Genomic DNA, 23241 nt, shown 5'->3' on the forward strand with positions numbered 1-23241 from the left:
TTCATAAAATAAACGGGGCAAAGCAAAGCAAAGTTACTATATTTACCCAGGGTATCTGGGCTAAGCTCAAGAACATGTTTCCAGCCAGGCCCTGCTCATAGAACATTTCATGGTAGTGGTTCAATGCCTTGCTCAAGGGCACTTCAGCGGTGGTAATTTTAACGTGTCGGAACGCTGATTCGAACTGGCGACCTTCCGGTATCAAGACCGCTCCGCAATCCGTTCTGCCACCGCTGCCAGTGGAGGAATAAAATGTGGAGGTGCTTGGTTTGAGATGAGAGAGAGAGCAAAAGAGGATGAGGTATAGCGAGGCTGCGAGAGTGTCCTGTAAATCCTGAGTTATATTTGGTTGTTGTTGTTGATTTTTTTGCGAACCAAACATAGCCGATATACAAGCTCACATCACGCCACGCCGTGATGCACGTGAGCTTGTAGATCTGATACCGGTATGCGACACTGTAGTGCGACACTGGTACAGAAAACCGGTATAAATCCGGCACACGTGGGGGATGAAGGAAAGAGCGGATCGCGGGGCCAGAAATAATGGGGAACATTCACGGGAGAGATCATAGGAGACGGAGACGGGGATGACAGCGCGGGGTGGAAGAATGGAGAAAAGGGGAGAGCGCCGAGAGGCGTTGAGGAACGGCGTGGAGGGCACGGAAGTAATATAATAATTCCGTGAGAAAGTCGGCTCTGAGTGCGCACACGCGCCACAGGGAGACAGGGGAGAAAGACAAGGAGAGAGAGAGAGAGACAAGTGTGCTATTTGTGAAATATTCAGTGTGATGGAGAGGACTTATAGATGTGAAATCCCTTCCCGAAGGAGAGTCAGGGATGGAGAAGATGAGGAGAGGAATGGAGAGGAGAGGAGAGGAAGGAGCGAGGAGCGCTGATTGAAGTTTTTGATAGGAGTCATAGGAATGGAGAGCGCTAGCACAGAGAGAGACTGCAGCTGTGAGGCCCGGTGTAGGACCGACTGGGTCCTATCTATTTTTAAAACAGTGTGTGGGTACAGCACTGCTCTCACCTTACAGTATCCAATTGTACCCGGAGGTGTGTGTTTATGTATAGGATCTTCTACAGAGTTACCATTTATAGGACGGTTTTGGACGCGAGGGAAAGCAGGCAGCCGCAGGCTCTGAAATCAGGTGCATGGGTTTGTATGTGAAATGGTAAACGGTAAGTTTATGGTATATAGCGTGCCGTTATCCGTTAAGTGCTTTAGCAACGATATGCACTGCAGTTCGTGCATCCTATTCAGGTTTCAGTGTTTTGCTCAAGGACAATTGGATCGACACTAGCCCAGGGGGTTTATTATAGTACCAGGGTTTCAGGGTAGTCGACCTGCTGTGACCTCTTCATCTTTGTTTTGTTAATGACTGGAGAATGTGTGAAAATGTGTCTGATAAATAAAATAAAAAACATTAGGAACCACTGGTGCAACCCCTCTGCGCCAGTGAGCACATACACGTGTCTCTCTCACACACACACACACACACACACACACACACACACACACACACACACACACACACACACGGTTTTGTGAGGAAGTAGGTGGATAAACAGTAACCAGGTCAGAGCTAAGGCAGAGCGCTCCAGTATATCTCTCTCTCTCTCTCTCTCTCTCTCTCTCTCTCAGTATTTTTTTGCCTGCCGTTTTTTAGCCCTTCCGTTGCCGAGGTAGACTAAGAGGACGGTTGTCAACCACCCACCCGTTTTCTTCCTTCCTCAACCTCCCAGTAGCACTGCTCGAGTCCAGCCAGTTCCATAACACCTGTCACTATCTCTGTTTCCCTGTATATTTATTTGGCGATACATACAAAAAAGTGTGTGTGTGTGTGTGTGTGTGTGTGTGTGTGCGTGCGTGCGTGCGTGCGTGCGTGCGTGCGTGCGTGCGTGCGTGCGTGCGTGCGTGTATGTGGGAGACATTGTCAGAGGGTGGTTTGTGTCCCTAGAGAGCTAGTGCCATTGGGAGAGCGCACACACACACGCACGCACGCTATCTTGTAGGCCTATGCATGATTCTATTATGAACGCGCGCGGGTGTGTGTGTGTGTATGTGTGAGTGAGAGAGAGAGAGAAAGAGGGCGCACGACCACATACTTTACTTTGCGTGCAAACGTCAACGCACGTCTGATCATACATAATGATCATCTCTCCCTTCACGGCTGCAAAACGCACACAACCCTATCACCGCTCGGCGGGAGGTCTGTATGCCGCAGAACGCCGCAGAGTGAGATAATAGTGAGAGGAGTGAAGAAACAGAGACAGAGATGGGGGGGGGGGATGCATGGCCAGAGGGTTAAGGGTGACAGAGGAGGAGGAATGGGAGCAGACGAAAGAGGGCTCGATCTTTATTTCAGGAGTCAAGACGGAATGAGAATGCGCCCGCAATGAGGAATCTGCTTCTGTCTTTAACCATCTCAGTATTAAACTCATCCATCCTGGAGAGATAGAGAGAGACGGAGAGAGGCGGGGGGTGAGTGAGAGAGGCTGTCTGAAAGGGAGACAGCATCTGTGTGTGTGTGTGTGTGTGTGTGTGTGTGTGTGTGTGTGTGTGTGTGTGTGTGTGTGTGTGTGTGTGTGTGTGTGTGTGTGTGTGTGTGTGTGTGTGTGTGTGTCTGTCGGCAAAACAGTCATCCTTCACCTGTGGGCTTGCATAATGTAACGTGAGGAGGACGACGCCTTCTTTTAGGACCTGCTGTGCCAATAAAAACCCAAATCAGATTGGAACCTCCTCCTTTCTCCTCTCCTCTCCATCCCTCGATGTGAGGAGTTGGCGGAGATTAACACACCTGGCAACACACACACGCGCACGCAATTTTTTATTTAGTTTTAGTCATAGTCTTTTGACTAGATTTGTATTTAGTTTTAAACAAAAAGATGTGTTTTCAAAGTAGTATTCCCAAGGGGTGTAAATTGCAGACTGGCAAAGAACTGGATTCTAAGGCACTCCTTTGATGAAAAGGCAACAGAATATGACCAATGATGAGTTTCGCCCTAGTAGGTCTTCGTCAGGAAAACCCATTTTTTGTTCATGTTCCTACTTCCTACCTGTATCACCAAAGAGTCACTGATTGATCCCTATTTTTTCTCTATTTTAGTCTAGTTTTCGTCGACTAAAGTCCCATTATATTTAGTTGACTAAAACAAGACTAAAACTAATTTACGCCTTGATGGTGTCGAAATGCCTGATTTTACACTTAGTTGCATGCTGAAAATAGACGATCACGTTGTGAGCTTGTAGATCTGCAATTTTCAGAGTGCAACCAAACAAAATGACCTGCTTTCTCTCTTATGTGGTGAAGGGAATTTCAAAGCCCCAAACATACACAGAAAGTCAGTAAGTAAGTAAACAAACAACAAATTAATAAAATGCAATCAAGAGTTGAACACCTCTCTCTGCAGCCCTGAAAACCTTCTCATCTACCATGTATTCCTATAATAGGAATATTCAATTTTGGAATCCATTTCTCATGCTGGCCTGAGCCAAGGCACAACACAAGAGAGATAAATTATTAAATTAATCTTGAATCCACCATCCACCGTCTGGCAGGTTCAAATAATAATAATAAGTCTGGGAGCGGCGCCTCCAACCTTGGCCGGGCGCTCCAAATACAACACGATTCACCGGTGGGGGAGCTGGCCAGGGTTCAAATCCATGTTTCTGTACTATAATAATGATGGCCCCCCTCCTGGCTGGTCAGGACCCTCCCTGTTTAGCAGGGATCTGGGGGAAACAGTTCCTCTCTCCTGGCAGACGACGTCACACTGAGAAGCACCAGTACTGTGCACATGCTGGCCGGCAGGCACATGAACCCCACCGCTCATAAGATGCGATGGAAAAGTGGTCGCTGCGCTGCACGAGTAGAAATGCAGCCCATGCATCAAACTCTCACTCACATGCTGCTTTTCTCCCAGTATGGGAGGACGAATGCTTAGGATTTTTGTTGATTTTTTTGTGATCTTTTGCCCCTTGAAATATAGCTATAATCCTTGGTTTCTGTTGTGTGTAAACAACACGTAAGACGCCTGAGGGCGAGAAGCGACCTCGCATTAAAGCAGACTGAGGGGGGGGGGGGGGGGTCAGATCAATAGGTATGGAATGAATTCTGTACTGGCCATATATGGTGTGTACATGGTTTGATGAGTGCCCACGTTAAAGGAGAATTCCATGCTAGAAGGCTTTCTTACCTTTCTTACCTTTATTTGTAGTTGTTACGTCCCCATCAAAGAGGTCCAGGTGTTATTTTGTGCAAAACCTCCTTATTGGCTATTTCCCCTACCATAAGCCCTCAATGAATTGCATTGAATGGGGCTATGGGGTGTTGTGCTAATTCGCTTATTTCCATCGAAATAAGTAGTAAAGTGTGCCGCTTGGGATATTATTTACATTGTGAAGAGAGGATATATACAAAAAAAACTTTTGAGCGATGGAAATAAGCGAATTAGCACAACACCCCATAGCCCCATTCAATTCCCATTCAATTCAATGCAATTCATTTAGGGCTTATGGTAGGGGAAATAGCCAATAAGGAGGTTTTGCACAAAATAACACCTGGACCTCTTTGGTGGGGACGTAACAACTACAAATAAAAGGTAAGAAAGCCTTCTAGCATGGAATTCTCCTTTAAGGCCGGGCCTTAATTTTCGGGCCTGTTGAGAACTCTAGTTTTCACCGGCTGCCAGGCGCGGCTGCACTAATAACTTTGGGATCTATGGAGATCTAAGGGTTTGAGGTCAGATGTAGAATTGCTGGCCAATATTGATGACATCAGGGATCTCCATATATGGGCTTAACAGTTTGACTGCATAACCCGCGTTCCACGACATTTAATCCATTGTCTTCCCCTGCGTAATACGCTAAACCCGCTATTTGTTTTATGTGTTTAATTTGCAGTTTTTTTTATAATTTAAAAGAAAGCGTTTTTGTCGCGGACCTGGTGACGAGGCCGACGCGTTATGATGACGTAACCGGAAGTCGACCCGTGCACTGGGCTGCAAGGGCTTCTGGGAAAACGAGTTCAATGCAAGTGAACAGGGTTTTACACTGGGCTCCATACGCCAGTAGTACTTGTAACGAAGACTCTCGCTTCCAGTCATGTTGTTGGATCTGAGTAGTTGCTCAGTTGGATATTTAGTCCCCATATATGAGGATATCCGACTAGGACGTTGGGCTATATGACATATGACATGTCTAGTATGACAATCCCTATATTTGGCCCGAGCCGACCTAGTGCCGATATCAGATAGATGTGGTAGAACCATATATGGATATATCTAACTGGCTTGGTCATCGTGACAAGCATAGTCGGAGAATATATAACAAGGTTCGGCTTCAGGGAGAAGGCAGAAGTCGAAGCATCCTGGTTTAAGATCTCCATCCCTGATGATGTCACGTGATGTCACGAGACCTGGGCACCATATATCGGGATTTTGAGTGATACACTGACAGACGGACAAAAACGTACGATTTCATAGTGAATCGAAACCAGCGCTCCCCAAAACAACAGGTCCGGGATCTGTCAGGAATTGATGACATTAACCCATTCAGGCCTGACGTCGAAATAAAAAAAACGTTCGCTCTGAAAGAATATACATTCAAAGATTTGTGCCGCATTTTTACGATTTTTCAAAAATAGCAGACCTACAAGCTCATAGCGCGCCACTCGGTGGCGCGCTATGAGCTTGTAGATCTGCTATTTTTCAATAGCTAAAGTATAACATAATGCTTAGTTAAAACACCAAAAGGGGTTCCCGCCCAAAATGGGTTAAAAGCTATAATATGACACAGATGCGTCCTCAGGTCTAAATGGGTTAAACAATCACCTGTGTGTCCGTCCAGTCTCAATGTTTGTAAACAAATAATTAGTTACCCGCGTTATAATCAAATATTCTACGCTGCCGAGATTGTTTTATTACCTTTAGATCATACGCTGAAGTATTTGGGCATTTGATCCGTGAAAATCCGGCGAAAAAAGGTTACTCCGTTTGTTATGTACGATCGCACCACCCGCCATCTTGGTACACCACAAGACCCTCCTTCATGAGGTGTTGTACCCCGTTCACTTGCATTGGCCTCAATTTCCCAGAAGCCCTAGCAGCCCAGCGCATGGGTTGATTTCCGCTTTCGTCATCAGAACATGAAGGTCTCTCCAGCAGCTCCGTTGCTCAGCTCAGTTTCTTTTTAATTATTAAAATACGGCGATTTAAACACATAAAAAAATGTCGGGTATATCTTATTAAGCAGGGCCTATAGTTTGATGAAACAATTTAAAACCCTCAAAGTGTTAACCCACCTTACTTTTCCATCAGGTTATTTCCTGGCCCCCCCACAGACTACACTAGTGACTGGAAAGCTTGGCTAGCCATGGTAAGTGGAGTCAATTTAAAAGCATTTGATGTGCTGCAGCACATCAAAAGCTGGCCCCATCACACTCGAGTTACTGCTGTTCAAGTGAATAGTTACAAGCCCCAAAAGATGAGCAGCAGACGGCTTTTTGGGGAAACCATCACTGTGATTGGATGGGGAGCTGGAAATGGCCGTGCCACTGATAAAACAGTTTCCCGCTGATAAAAGAGTTTTCGAATCCATCTCCACAACAGCTTGGGGTGTTATGTAAGGCACGATGATGGAGCGAGAGCTGGCAGAGATGAGACAAATGACAAATCCCAATGACAAATATGTGGAAGATGTACTGCATATGTGAACACAAGTCATCATAACACCTCGCACGCATCGCATGATGGGGCCAAAATCTAAAGTCATTTTAAACTGTCGCTCTTGGTCTTTGTGATCGAAAGAGTACACAGGATTACGCTCAGCTGCGTGTTTGTTTTACAGGGTTCTATTTGTCTTTTTTATTATGGAACATTCATAATCATATCCTCTTAGGGTGAAGTGTCAATGTATTGGGAAGATTTAGGCTGAGAAACAGCAGGAAAACTGACAGAAAAAGACTCGCTGAGAAACAACATTCACAGCATCAGAGAACTGGCCTCCTGGCCGGACCATGGGTCCACGATCGGCCGATACTGATACCGATCTTGTGCGTAAGGGAAAGATTTTAATATTTCCAACATTATTATATGTCAAAACCCACGTCAAAACTGTTCCTGTGTGTGTGGCGAGGAAGGGCAGAATGTTTAGGCCTGTCACAAAGATGCAAAACCATATTATACTATATATCGTGTAAATGGCTGATCGCCAGTCATTTGGAGTGAAAATCATCCGATTTAAATCTGTGGCCGATCGATCGTAGCCTACCACCTTCTACTCCTGAGCCTGAATTGGTGCCTGAAGATGCTATAGTCTAAATGGTCTCATGAGGATATGTACTAAAGATAAGGGCAACCTGCAAATAGAACACCGAAGTACAGAGTGCAAGAGTAAGCATGAAACCCAGAAAGCATCAGAGTGGACACATAGGTGAGGGGGAAATGACCATAAACGCTGTAAGAAAGAAAGCACTGCAGCCATATTGATACCAACCACGCCACAGCCTAAATGATGGAGCTGAACAGGGAGAAGAAGAGATGAACACAATGCAAGAGGCAGAGAGCAAAATGAGGGATGACCGAGAGAGCAACAAGAAAGAGGCCGGAGATCGAAAAAGGGGGGAGACAGAGAGAGAGAGAGAGAGGAGGGATGAGGCAGAGAATGAGAGAATTAAAAGAACAATGGGAGGATGGAGAATGGGAAAGGGGGAGAGTAGAAAGGAGAGCAGGAACGTGAAGCTATGTGTGTGTGTGTGTGTGTGTGTGTGTGTGTGTGTGTGTGTGTGTGTGTGTGTGTGTGTGTGTGTGTGTGTGTGTGTGTGTGTGTGTGTGTGCACTGGGAGATGACGGATGAAGGCGCGGAGAGACGGGAAAGATCCACTGAACATACTGTACACACACACTGTACCACGTGGTAATGAATGCCACTTTAATGAAGTCCTCTCCTCTCTAACATCTCTCCATCTGCGCTGCTCCTCTCCCCCTCTAACCCATTCAGACCCCAGGTCCATTCTACTACATTTGTAGATATGGCTTATAGAGGAATGTCTTGCAGAAAACAGCGAGTTGAGAAAACGTATGGTCACAAATGTCTTCTGAAACAGTTTTCTGAAAAACCTACGTTTCTATATCAGTGGTTCTCTAACTATTTCATGTCAAGGATCCCCAGAATTATATGAATTTGGCCGCCGACCCCCATCTCAAAATATGTTGTTCCAGGGTCCCCCCAGAAGCAAAGATTTGAGTTAAAAAACGTTCACTCACGATTCATTCACGATTTTTCAAAAAATAGCAGATATACAAGCTCATAGCGCAGCACTTGGTGCCACGCTATGAGCTTGTAGATCTGCTATTTTTCAATAGCTAAAACACCAAAAGGCGTTCCCGCCCTGAAGGGGCTAATCTTGTCACTGCTCTTTTCTCCCTCTCTCCGACTGTCTCTTCCTTTCTCACACATTCTCTCCCCTTTCGCTCTTATCCCCCCCCCCCCCCCCCCCCCCCCCCCCCGTCTCACACTATGAGAGCCGTGGGGGGAAATAACTCATTACTAATTCAATGTTTTCTCCCTGCATATGTATTTACTGGGCCTCGGATGCTAGTTGTTTTTGCTATGCTACGGCACGGGTGAATTCCAAAACGGAACGGCGTGTTGTTTCATTCGGATGATGAAACTATACCTCCATACTCTGTTTTTCTCCCCAGAGTAGTGTATACAAGATACACACACACACACACACACACACACACACACACACACACACACACACACACACACACACACACACACACACACACACACACACACACACACACACACACACACACACACACACACACACACACACACACACACACAGTACGACGCATTCACCCTTTTGCACGGAAAGGCATGCAATATAGATATAGCTGTGACAGACTTAACACAAAATAAAACAGAAAAGTTTGTTTAAAAGGACCATACTGGATGGTGGTCTGGTAATTAGCTCTGACTATGACTCCGACTCCTTTTTTGTCAAATGTATGTTATTGTTGCATTTTAATATAGTATTAGACCCTGGAGAAGATTTATGGAAACATCGTCTTAATTACTCAGATAACCACACCGTCGTATAAGCGTTGTGCTCAAATTTAATTACATTATTTTAGGAACCAGACAGTGTACACTCACTGTACAGAAATGTTTTTCCGTTCACTCTACTGGTATTTTTTTATACAGAACCTTTAAAGTAGTGGCAGGAAGTGGCTCAGGAGGCAAGTTGCTCAGTTCTCAGCGACCCTTAAAATGACTCCCGATGAGCAGGTTGGTGCCATGCATGTTTTCCTCTGCCGTCAGAGTATGAATGTGTGTGTGTGTGTGTGTGTGTGTGTGTGTGTGAATCTAAAGCACCTTAAATAAAAGGTGCTAAAATAAATGCACCATATAAAGTACTTTTTTTTTTGAATAGCCAATTATTTTTACCTCCCCAATTTAGTCGGTATGCCAATTGATTCCTCCCCACACACATTTCTGTGTGTACACCTTCCACGCTTTATAAAATATGACATACTGTATATACCCAGGCTGCCGGGATTGTTTATTTACCTTTGGAGAATACGCCGTGTGTGTTCTGCTGTCGTATCCTACTGGCTCACTTGCCAGTGAGGAACCCCCACCGGGAGGACATAGAGCCTGACTGAATGTGTGTATATATGTGTGTGTATGTGTGTGTGTGTGTGTGTGTGTGTGTGTGTGTGTGTGTGTGTGTGTGTGTGTGTGTGTGTGTGTGTGTTACATTATTTAAGCATTTGAAGGTGGAAGTGTGGTATAGTTCCCAGCTCCACTTCTCATTAAAAGTGATGCTCTGTGGCACAAAAATGAACTTTTCATGGCTTTATTCTGGCCCTCGGGGTGCTTCATGGGCTGTTTTGCACTGTTGCACTGTTGCACTGTTGGAAGGACATGTTGCTCATAAGGTCCAGGACTCACGGGCGGGTTTTGATTCATGGCTTTAATCTGGATGTTTCATTCTCTCAACCGTTCCGTTCCACTGCAAGAGGTCAAAAGGAGACAAAATGTGCCGGCCCGTGCATCATTTTGTGTGCAGGTGCGAGTGTGTGTGCGTGTGTGTGACCCAGTGTGTGCACGCGCGTGCGTGTGTGATACAGAGAGATAGAGACAGAATACCTGTATATGAGGGTAGAGAGGCACAGAGATTCAGATCGTGTTTGAAAGATATAAAGAGAAAATGACGGACAGAGAGAGGGGGGGGGTGGGGGGGGGGGGGGGGAGAGATGAAGCGTTATAGGTGAATTGTGACTGATGGAGGGCTCAGCTGTATGAGATATGGAAGAGGAGGGGGCGCACGCACACAAACTTTTAGGGACATTGTACGGACTTACATTCCGTCCACAATGATTTACCATAACCTCAACCCTAACAAATACAGAAACATGACATCAGACCTCAACCGAAATGCAACCTTTATGACCCTTAAACCTCAACCCTTAACGCAACCTTAACATTATGGCCTCAACCATCAACCCAAAACCCTCAACCTAACCTTATGGAAGCTAACCTCAAACCTAGGGCAGACCAAACGGGCCAACATCCTAGTTATCCACATTCAATTTGGCGGAGCCCCCCCAGAAGCACATTCAAAAGGAAACTAGAAAAAGTGCCCCTCGGGGGCACAGGTCTCCACCAGGGCAGGTCAGGTTGTGGCCTCCTGGTGGCGCTATAATAAGCCAATGTGAAAAGGGTGCCATTGGATGATTTGAGGCATTTTGTTCCAAAAATGTATTTTGCAAAAATCCACCTGTTGGTGGCACTATAACAGGCCAATGTGAAAAAGGTGGGATATATTCCTCAGCCTAGTAGGAAAGTCTGTGAAAGATTTCACGTAAATTGCACGCTGCGTTCATGATTTGAGGCTTTTTGTTCAAAACGGGCCAATCCTGCAAATTTTGAAAGCCAATGATCAGGATGGAATATGAAATATAGGACAGATCAGTCTTGAGCACATTGCTAGAGAAAATATGGAGTAGTAATATAAAAAAAATTGTTTTACAAAAATCGGCCTCCTGGTGGTGCTATAACAGGCCGTTCTGGAAAAGTGTGTGCAAAATGTGGCATTGACCGAGTTAACGCCGGTGCCGGAGATTAGCTGGACACACACACACACACACACACACACACACACACACACACACACACACACACACACACACACACACACACACACACACACACACACACACACACACACACACACACACACACACACACACACACACACACACACACACACACACACACACACACACACACACACACACACACACACACACACACACACACACACACACACGACTTCTGCTTGTAACAGACTGATTGCAGTATTGATAGTTTTTACTTAAGTAAAACATACGAGTATCTTCCACCACTGAACATACAGTAGGTAACCAGGTACAGTAGGCCTACAGTTCATGTGTTCTCGTCTGGCCCCAGCTGGCTGCATTCTACGGTACGCATAACGTGTTTCTCATTCTCCACCACCTTCATTATCCCAGCCGGGCAGGCAGGCGATCGACGCACGTGTGTGACAGAGCCAAATCTCTGTCAACAATTACGCAATCTCAGAGAGCCCCTGGGCCCCCCGAGATGGCATTATAGGATCATTAAGCGCTCAGCTACGGAGGGAACATTATGTCACACATTTCAGCCAAGGTGAGATAAAAAGCCATACTGTGATGGATCAATGCTCCTCCTCTCTTCCAAAACAGTGGTCCAGCAGTCGGCTATAGACCATGCCCTGTGCAAGAGTGTAAATTTGAATCCTTTGTTCCTTACGGGGTCCATTTTTACACCCCGGGCGGGAACCCCTTTTGGTGTTAGCATTATGTTATGCTTTAGCTATTGAGAAATAGCAGATCTACAAGCTCATAGCGCGGCACCAAGTGCCGCGCTACGAGCTTGTAGGTCTGCTATTTTTGAAAAATCAAAGAACGACTGACATAAAAACATAGCTTTTTCAGAAAACTGTCATGATTTAGAAGACATTTTTAGATTCTGATCTCAGGTCAAAATGGGTTAACACATTTAGACCGGGAAAGCATCCGTGTCATTTTAGATTTCAGATTTAAATTGTGAAAATTAGTGCAAATCTTTGAATGTATATACCGGTACATATATTTTAATCCAAATCTTTGAATGTATATACATGTATTTTAATCCAAATCTTTGCTTCTGGGGGATCCCTGTAACAAAACATTTTGAGATGGTGGTGCGCAGGAAAATACATCATTTTGAGGGGTCCTTGACATAAAAAAGGTTTGAGCACCGCTGATATACTGTATAGCAACATACGTTTTTTTCAGAAATCTGTGCATTTGTAGAAATCGGCCTCAGTCAGGTTTTATAACGGGTTAAGTTAACACTCTGTATTTTGCGGTGTGTGGCGGCTGTAATGTAACGGCAGCTGTGGAAGTTGGCAGAAAACCCAGAGAATATAAAGATATCCGGTGGGTCTCTCAGCGTCTCCGAAGCGGCGGACACAGTGGGAGACGCTCGCATTTCAACCAACCATGGCACGAACAAGAGAAGCGCACTAATGAGTCATTAAGGGGATATCATTACATTACGCTGGGATATTGCCTGGGCACACAACAACACTGCAACGCGCAAACCTGCTATTGAGTTTCCTACTGGTGGTGGTGGTGGTGATGATACCATAAAGATGTAACATTGCTTCATCAAGCTGGCCCCGCAAACAGCATGCCGCTGCGCTCTCTCTCTCTCTCTCTCTCATCGGCTATGATTGATGTAATTAATCACAATGACTTTTTCTCCCCAACGTTGCTCTGCTCGGAATGTTGCACTTCATTGCAACCTCTTGGGTTCACAATGCATGCTGCCAGGGACGGATTAACCCCCAAAAGGGCCCCTGGGCCGGTACATCTTTTGGGGCCCTCCCTAGCGCGTGCGCACAGATTTTTTTTGTTTTTTGTTTGTTTTTATCACATTTTGGACCTAAATTTAACAAAATCAATGGCCAACTACAAAAAGTGCCCTTCTGGGCACAGGTCTCCACCAGGAGGATAGGAGTGTGTGTGATGTTTGGCAACATGTTTAGGAGTAATATAAACATGTTTTGTTTGTTTTTTGCAACAATTTTCTTCATTTTGTTGAGGAGAGCCAGATCACTCATAGCATCTCTGAGGATAGAATTCTGGATGAGCAGGACATGTGCAGCATTTTGAACGAAACGGGCCACTCTTTGGAACTTTGGAAGGCAATGTTAGCCAATCAGTGTAGAATCTGAGAAATCCAACAGACTCGTCTTGATCACATGACTACAGAGATCATGTGTTCCGATTTGCGTGAGATTTGGATGAAATCTGTGCGACTAACATAAGCAATGTGTTTTGCAGAAATCAGCCTCATGGTGGCACTATAACCGTCAGATGTGGAGGGATGCAGGGACAATGTTTTTCCATGGCCTCTAGGGAGTGCGCATACATAAGTTGTATACAGATCGATGCTGTTATAGCTAAAAACAGGAATTGGCCTGTTATAGCGCCACCATGAGGCTGATTTGGAAAAAAATGAGTGGCATGTCGTCCTCGGCTTAGTGGAAATGTGCGTGTATAATTTCACGGAAATTGCTCACTGTGTTTGTGATTTGTGGCATTTTGTTCGAAACGGACCAATCATGTGAGCTTTGGAAGCCAATCTTAGCCAATCAGGATGGAAGATGGGAAATGGGGCAGATCTGTGTTGATCACATGACTATGGAGATAGTGTATACCGAATTGTGTGATGTATGGATAAAATGTGTACGAGTAATCTACAGAAATGTGTTTTGCCTAAATCGGCCTCATGGTGGCGCTATAACAGGCCGCTGAAGAATATTTGGGGCAGAGGTTCGTCGTTGGCACCCAGGGAGTGTGTGTGCAAAGTTTGGCATGGATCGGGCCAACGGTGGCAGAGATTAGCTGGTAACGGACGGACGGACGGAAGGAAGGACGGACGGACACACACACACACACACACACACACACACACACGGACGGAGTGCAAAACATACTCTCTCCCCATGCCTTCGGCCTGGTGGAGACAATGAAGTTCCCCAGGAGCTTTTTTCAGGGCCTCAAACCCATTACAGAGCATTACATTTTCCCTGAAGGGCTCCTGAGAGCCAAGGGCCCCTGGGCCACGGCCCCATTGGCCCAATGGCTAATTTGGCCCTGCATGCTGCTGCAGTGAGTCAACTTAGACAAATATGTGGGCAGATCAATACCGCCAATGTTACCGCCGCTATTAAGTACGAACATCATCAGTCATCCGTCACCGTCCTTATCCTCATTTCTGTGCTGCTTTTGGCAGCGTACGAGACCGCGACCTGAAAATGTATTTGTCGACTGCGGTCGATATTGTAATAACACCAAACACCAGTCCTGATCCTGATGCACTGTTTGGTAATAAAACTTCCAGTCTGATTGATGGTCATGACTGAAAGAGACCGCTCCAGCATCGCACTTGCTGATGAGTCAGACAGAAACCCTGACATGTTTCACACACGCACATGCATGTACTGTACATACGGAAGCACAAACGAACACGCACGCACACACACCACGTGCACACCCACACATACAGTATACACTGACGTGTAATGTGCTATATCGGGAAATGGGTCACATGGACAGGGAAAAGGAAACCGGTATTGGACATCAATATTAAGGCGGCCGTCGCTGAATGGCTAGAGAGGACGCCTGGGAATCAGAAGGTTGTTTGGTTTCTGGTCTATGAATCAACATGAGGTCCCTGAGCAGGACAGCCCAAACTAACTGCTCCCAAGGCTCAGTCAGTATGATTAATAGCATCCACTGCTCCATAGTAGTTAAGATGGTTAAATGCAACAGGACACATTTCAACAGATTTGACGGAACATTTTGACATAAAATGCCCCAAGAGAGAGAGGGGACCGTATTGTTATTTAACCCATTTTGGGCGGGAACCCCTTTTGGTTGTTTTAAACATTATGTTATAATTTAGCTATTGGAAAAATAGCAGATCTACAAGCTCATAGCGCGCCACCGAGTGGCGCGCTACGAGCTTGTAGGTCTGCTATTTTTGAAAAATCGTGAAAATATTTATTTCAGAAAACTGGAGGATTTTAGGGCCTAAATGGGTTAAACCCTATACTTTGTCGTTTACTGATGGGATCCCCCCCAGAGATCCCATCAGTAGGACGGCCGGAGAGAGACGGCGACCTGGGGTGAAGAGGGTTGGCAGCCCAAACCACCTCTTCGGTGAGGAGGAAAACCCAAAACATCATCAGCCATCTTCCCCACTGACTATCTCTGAACCTCTGAACCAAGAGACAGTGTGGGGCTGTAGCGTGCCACTTGGACACAGGCCAGGGTCTGCTCAGCCTTTGTCGGATCGCCTGGAGGAGAGCGTGTGTCTCTGTTGCAAGACCCAGAAACACCCAGCGATTCCAGGTTACAACACCGATGATGTGTCCAAATTTAAACATCCAGTAGATGTTTCATTTACTTTACTATAAGCCCAACTCTAACCGTAACCCGAGAAAAATAAACTAATGTTAGACCTACCTTACTCTAACCTTAGAGAACCAATAAATTAAGATTCCCCAAAACCAATGCATCCATAAAAGTATATATAGATATCCACACACACACACTACTGTAGTGTACTGGATCATCTCTATTTGGATGGTTTACCGCCTTTGTGAAATGTTGCATGTTTGTGTGTGTGTGTGTGTGTTAGTTATCTGTGTTTGTCCAGAGCCGTGCAGCAATAGTAGACTTAGCTGAGCACACACACACACACACACACACACACACACACACACACACACACACACACACACACACACACACACACACACACACACACACACACACACACACACACACACACACACACACACACACACACACACACACACACACACACTCTAAATGAGATCTCTAGAGAGAGGCTCAAACGAGATACAGTACCACCACAACTGACAGGTGGACGTACACTAAAGAACAACACAGCTCTGAAAAACGAGAGAAAGACAAAGGAAGAGAGAGAAAGAGAGAGAGAGAGATTCAGAAAAATCACAGATTGGTGAATAGACGAACGTACAGTGACAGTCCAACTAAAACCGGCAGACTGACATGCAAGCCAGCAGGTATGTGCAGTAGGTAGATTCAATGGATGGACTGTGTAGTTGATTCTGGCTGGTTCATGATCTTTAGCCTGACCGTTTTATCATGAAATGACATCCCACCCTCATTTTGGGCACAAGCACACAGGGGGCACTGCAGCCTTTTTTAGAATGTGTCACATTGTTCCCCCATTTCTCAAGCTTTTACCACTTGAATATTATTTTTTATTTTCTTCCGTTTAATTATTTTTCTCCCATGTCTGTATATATACGTAACCCCCAGCTAGGGGACGTTATTTGCTAAGTCCATATATATATATATATATATATATATATATACGGACCCCAACGTATACTGTGTATACAGTGTACAGTATACAGTGTATATAATGGTTGACCCCCTCGGCAGCTTTTAACCGCCAACACCAGCTACATATGGGACGTTAAATCTGATGTCCGTTTGCCTCGGTTACGAGCAGGATTTTCAAACCTCCATAAGTTGGAATCAAGGAGAGCTGTTCGTGGTGGATCTTCAGCCACACAAAGTTCGGATGTAATTTGTGACTTTGTAATCGTTGCTCCGACATGTAGACGGAGATGTTTACCTCTCGACAGAGTGGTAAACATCTCCGATGTGTGCTTGTGCTAATGATACTAAAGTGTGTGTATGGGGCAGGGGGGAGGCAAACTCCTTCTCTTAAAGTGAACGCAGCCGGCATAGGTTAACTTCCTTTATGCTAACAGCTAGCGGCAGAGAAAGAATTAATTGTATTATGCGTTTCTTTTATTTATTTTTATGTGTGTGTACACTGTCTTCTATGTAAGTCTGAGTCTGTTCTTCTCTTGTCTAAATGTTGGAAAGATCTCAAAATAAATGATTAAAAAACAATAAAAGATGGATGGATGGCAGCATTTCTACCTTTTTTATTTTATTTTTGCCACCTCACTGATAGTGTTGCCTTGACTGTGATGTCTCCTCATCATAGTCCAGGTTTGACACACAGGAGTGTTTGTACATTCTCACGGACGGTGTGAAATGTTTGGATATGCAATGTCCTTTGTTATCTACACTCTACGGGACGTTTTTCCCTAATTGTCCTGTGATCTGTTTTCGTTGTACTGTCCTTGGAGCCTGAATTTCCACAGTCAATAAAGGTCTCATCTCATTTCTACATCATAGGTCACCGCCTGCATGCTGGCTTGTGGCTTGTGATGGACGTGGAAAGATGCAGGAAAAGGATGGATTCACAGTCACGCAAGCAAATGAAGGCACACATACACTGTATAATGTACTGTACATGGACATTGAGAGAGGTACAGTTGGGTGCCACCGATATTGTCCCTTATCATTTGACCCATTTAGGCCTGACCTCAAAATTTAAAAAAAATCCTTCTAAATCCTCCAGTTTTCTGAAATAAATATTTTCACGATTTTTCAAAAATAGCAGACCTACAAGCTCATAGCGCGCCACTCGGTGGCGCGCTATGAGCTTGTAGATCTGCTATTTTTCAATAGCTAAATTATAACATAATGTTTAAAACACCAAAAGGGGTTTTGCGCAGATCACGCAAACCTCAGCAAAAAGAAAAGGACAATATCGATGGCCTCCAACTGTAGATGGTGTAGATCAGCTGATTCCTCCTGAAAGCTGAGAACGCAACAGACTGGCGTTATAGGCGTGAGAGATGTGGCAGCGTTGTCGCTTTACAGTCAGAGCCGAGGCGCCTGCTGCTATACAGTAAAAAAACAATAAGTGATGTTCATTTTACTTTGAGAGCATACTACAAATGTAACCATTATGGGTCCATTTGGTTACATTTTATACTCACCCAGTAATTAATTCCTAAGACTTTGAGTCAGGTATAGTCCTCTAGTTTCATATCCATGTGAAAGTTCTGGCAGAAAACATATGTTATGTAAAATATCGCCACTTTTACATGAGGAAAAGCTGACTGAAAATATATAAAAACTTCCTTTGAGAACAGTCGATGTTTGGGAAGCACAAACATTATGGCGCACACAATTAACAGTTGCGTGTTGCGATTGGTGTTGGGTAACTGTATTTTGATATATTCAGTCCTGCACTCATTCAGGGGCCCCTCTGCACTCATTCAGGGGCCCCTCTGCACTCATTCAGGGGCCCCTCGCCGGAGAGAATGTTGTCCGTGTGCAGCTCGTGGAAAAGTGGAGATATTTGACTAAATACACATTTTCTGCCAGAATGTGCCAGAACTTTCAAATTAATATGAAACTAGTCCCCAAAATGACTCCAAGTCTTAGGAATTAATTATTGGGTGGGTGCACAGGCAGTGCTATAAGTTTAAATGCCGACGAGGTCAGTCTGGTAACTGTGTGCGGATAGGACTGATCTATGGCTGTGTATTTGGAATACATGAAATAAAAAGATCATAGACATTCTAATCTAGGGCTATTTACTTGCAAACTTAGAATATTCACCTAATATTCAAACATGTATTCACCAAGTAAAACACATGAAATAAATGTAAGATCATAGACATTCTAATCTAGGGCTATTTACTTGCAAACTTAGAATATTCACCTAATATTCAAACATGTATTCACCAAGTAAAACACGTGAAATAAATGTAAGATCATAGACATTCTAATCTAGGGCTATTTACTTGAAAACTTAGAATATTCACCTAATATTCAAACATGTATTCACCAAGTGAAACCCACTTACAGTTAGTTGATTTAAAATGTAGGCCTATTTGTGTCCTCGTGCTCCGGACAAGTGACTTTAGTGCCCGGACAAGTGAATGGGAAATGTACTTGTCCGAAGGACAAGTGCCTCAAAAAGTTAATGTCAAGCCCTGATTACTGCATCAAAAGTAATCAACAAACTACTATAAAAACTGCTCAAACATTGACCAAATTGTCAAATAATATAATAAAGAAGCTAAAAATCACACCTGTGTGAAGTGAGGGGCGCCAATATATTAAAGTCTAACTCGTGTTGATTAGGTGATGTAATGGTGGTGTAAAACAAACAGTGCAAACACAAACATTAAATTATCTTTATTGTTAATGGCATTTAATGTTTGTGTTAGGGACAAGATGAAGTACATTTTCCCTTCATTGTCAATGGCGTTTTTAAAACAAAATTGAACGCCCCTCAAAAATGTGAAAATAGCTGATCTACAAGCTCGGAGCTCCCTCCCAACGCCTCCAAGCGCGAGTCATTGGGAGATCAGCTGTAGATCAGCTATTTTCACAATATGTATCTGTGGAACAGAGTCAAACTTGAATTTAATTCCAAATCACTTGTCAGGACGGGGTTCTTAATATGATTATTTTGGAGATGCTTGAAAAGGTTGAGAACCCCACCACTTGGTCCTCAAACTATTTCATCTCAAGGACCCCCACATGAATAATGTATTTGGCCACGGACTCGCCCCCATCTGAAAATATCTTCTGTTTTGATTAAATTAACACTCAGCTGTGTGAGATGCTGATCAGGGAATGTGAGTTTCTTCTCTCTTGCATTTTTCCTCATCCATCAACTTAGATCAAATTTGGAGCAAGTTATTGAGGCCAGTGGGTCTGCTGGGCTGGGAATCTGTTTTTCATCGCAAAAAAATAAATAATCAAACATACTTTGAATGTCATTGGTAATGGTTTCATAACCATTTTGATTGATTTGGGAAATTCATTATTTAACAGAACAGTGCAGCCACTGCACTAATCTTTCAAGACCCACAGAATATTTTGGTCTTATGTAAACAACAAATATCTCAAAAGAAAGAAGTATACTTTCATTTGGGCATCCACATAACTCTGACAAGTTATGTGGAATAACTTGTCAAGTGGAACCAAATCTGAGTACCAAATGGTACACTCTCAGAGTTACAGACCTGTAATGGTCGTTGAGGTCTAGCTCGTTGTGTTTGTTGCGACCATAGGTCGCAGTTAACTATGAAAACCTGCATCTCCCGTTGGTCAGTCCGTCCGTCCGTCTGTCTGTCCGTCACGCCCCGTGACACGCTCCATATATGGCCAATACAGAATTAATTCCATATGTTGATCGGACCTCCTCTGACCTCATCAAACCCTGTACACTCAAGACACTGCCCCCGCTTGCCACCCTTAGATCTCCATATATGGAGCGGACCTGTTCTGACATTCCATATGTTGATCTGACCTCATCAAACCCTGTACACTCAAGACACGCTCCATATTATATGGCCAGTACAGAATTCATTCCATATGTTGATCTGACCCCGCCACCCCATGTCAAAGTGCCAGCGCTCGCCCAGCAGTCTGCCGTCATCCAGGCGGATGCGTGCACGTGACCTTCTCGCCCTCAGGCGTCTTACTGGTCTATACTCATTTTGTATGTCTGTGGCAAAACTTTCATTTTGACATAAATGTCCACCACAAGCCAGCATGGCGATGAGCCCTTTATTAACCCATTTTGACCTGAGATCAGATTCTAAAAATGTCTTCTAAATCCTGACAGTTTTCTGAAAAAGCTATGTTTCTATGTCAGTCGATTTTTCAAAAATAGCAGACCTACAAGCTCGTAGCGCGCCACTCGGTGGCGCGCTATGAGCTTGTAGATCTGCTATTTTTCAATAGCTAAAGCATAACATAATGCTAACACCAAAAGGGGTTAACAGTTTGCAGAAAAAAAGCACAGGAAAAAGACAAAAGCACAGTTCAATACGAGATCTGCGGAGATGATTTGACTCCCAAGAAAGCCCATCTATGGCTCGTTTCCATCGGGGTCCTTCGTATTCAATTCATTGGTGGTGGCCACTAATGGGGACGGTTATCATCACACACCTGATTCACTTTGAGATTATTGTCAGTGAGTGCGCTGCTGACAATAATAGTGTTGGGTGTTTCCAAACGAGGATATAATTAACACGTGTTAATTAGACAAACTACAGCTGTTTTGCATCTTTGCAGCAGCAGCATATGCATGCACCGTCGGTGAGGAGAGGAGACAGGATTAGAGGAGATGAGAGGAGTGTGTGAGGAGGTGTGTGAGGAGGAAGAGTAGTTGGAGAGGAGAGGAGAGGAGAGGAGAGGAGAGGAGAGGAGAGGAGAGGAGAGGAGAGGAGAGGAGAGGAGAGGAGAGGAGAGGAGAGGAGAGGAGAGGAGAGGAGAGGAGAGGAGAGGAGAGGCGTATGACAAGGCCATTTCAGAAGTGTGGTGGTATTCCATTTAGCAAGAAAGTGCTAAAACACTGTTGGGGTTCTTTCTCTCTAATCCCTCAAAACAAAAACCTGTATCATCCTGACAGTAGGCTATACAGTAAACATGTGAAATTCATGTGACATCTCATCTATAAATGCCTCTGTGTGTAAGTACGTGTATCTGTATACATCTGTAATCCACGTAGCTCGAAAACTGTTGCCCCACTGACTTCAAATTCAACACACGTGTTCCACACCCCCGCAGGGAGTGCAGTCAGTGCCCGGTGTCTAGTCCGTCGGATAGCCGAAGCTGGTTGTCCAGAACCATGCACAACAGCCTCTGCCCGGGCCCTGGACCTGATCTCCATATATGGAGCTGGCCTGTTCTGACATCACAATCCTCTGCCCGGGCTCTGGACCTGATCACCCCTATAGCTCTGTTCTGACATCACAACGATGTTCTGACATCCGCATAGACTCCATATTTGGGCATGCCTGACAAAGAACTCCATATATGGGCATAAAAGGGACACAGACATAGTAACTGCATTATCCAACTTTCATTGTTCCAAGAAGACCAGTGCCCAACGAGCACAGCTTTAGTAAAGAAAATCAGACCTGTCTGAACTGAGTTGTGCTGTACTATACTATACTCGTACATGTACATGTACATGTACTGTACCGTACTCTTCCATGGTCTGTGTGTGTGTGAGAGAGAGAGATGCTGCTCAACAGTGCCATCCAGTGGAATTAGCGAGGTGTTTCAGCTGTCCGTGCTTGGACACATACACATACACAGGGACACACTTCTGCGTATCAAAAAGAGACAATGCTGCGACGAGTGACTGACTGTTAATGAACCACCTGTCTGTCTACAGCTACATCTTCAACAGTCAGACTACATAACACTAACACTCACACAGTGGAAAATTATGATTATCATGACACATAATGATAAGCTACATCGCGTCATAGTCGACTACTATCGTTTATTCATGTGTTCCAAACGGAGTTTAAAAAATTACTGCATGCAACTTTGAGTCAACAAAAAAACCCAAACAAGTAGGTTAGGGCTAGGCTATCTTAATACATTATATAAAAAGTGAGAGCAGCGTGCAGTCACTTTTACTACTCTCATCATCATCATCATCATAAGAAAGATTCCACTGCAGTACTTTTACGCACGCGGACAGCCCCAGTCACTGGCAGTCAGTCAGTCAGTCTAGTACGCAATAAGCACAATTTCGCAGCGTAGAAGAAAACACCATCTGCTGTTTCTGGAGCGGAGATTGAAATCTACCGACCCCTTCGTTGCTAAATAAACGAAATGATAATGTTTTTGTTTTGTTTCAAGCGTGGCTTACCTAGTTCTGTCGCAGCGTTGTGGAAAGAAGTGCACACAGGTGTTCTTCTCTCTCAGCCCAATCCAAACTGAAACTTTGGTTCCTTTCTTGTTGTTTTGTTGTCCTAAACTTCAGCGAAGCAAAGGTCTCTCTCTCTCTTTAGTTTCTCTCCTCCCGATTGTAGGCTAGCTTCAGTTTCTGGTGGCTGAACAGCTGATTTATGATTTATCTATGATGTTGATGTTGATTTGATTTGATGTGTACCAGGGCTCGCTGAGCGGATAGCCAACAGCTGCTCTCGCTTTAATACCGTCCGTTGGTTCTTCGGTGGGAATTATAGTTTGCTGCTTGTTTCAACCCTGCTGCCTCCCACTCGCCCACTCTCTCTCACTCACGCACTGACTTACTGTCTCTCTCCCACCCATGAGGAATACATAATCTGCGCTCTCAATTCTCTCTCTCTCTCTCACACACACAAACAACGTGCAAGGTGCAAACGCAGAACGTTAGTTGGCACGTGATGGCACTGGCAGGCAGTTTTGTGGGCCAACCATTGCAACCAAAATATT

General features: G+C 44.6%; 1 protein-coding gene across 1 annotated transcript in view; it reads right to left on the reverse strand.

Moving 5' to 3' along the window:
• The window catches only part of camkvl (CaM kinase-like vesicle-associated, like), a gene marked incomplete at its 3' end in the record, with an annotated part of 108579 nt that extends 85755 nt beyond the window's left edge, over window positions 1–22824 (reverse strand). The window contains 1 exon segment of the mRNA XM_079515803.1: window positions 22694–22824.
• Between the last annotated feature and the right edge of the window lie 417 nt (window positions 22825–23241).

This window comes from Electrona antarctica (assembly GCF_951216825.1).
Source record: "Electrona antarctica genome assembly, chromosome: 2".
NCBI lineage: Eukaryota > Metazoa > Chordata > Actinopteri > Myctophiformes > Myctophidae > Electrona > Electrona antarctica.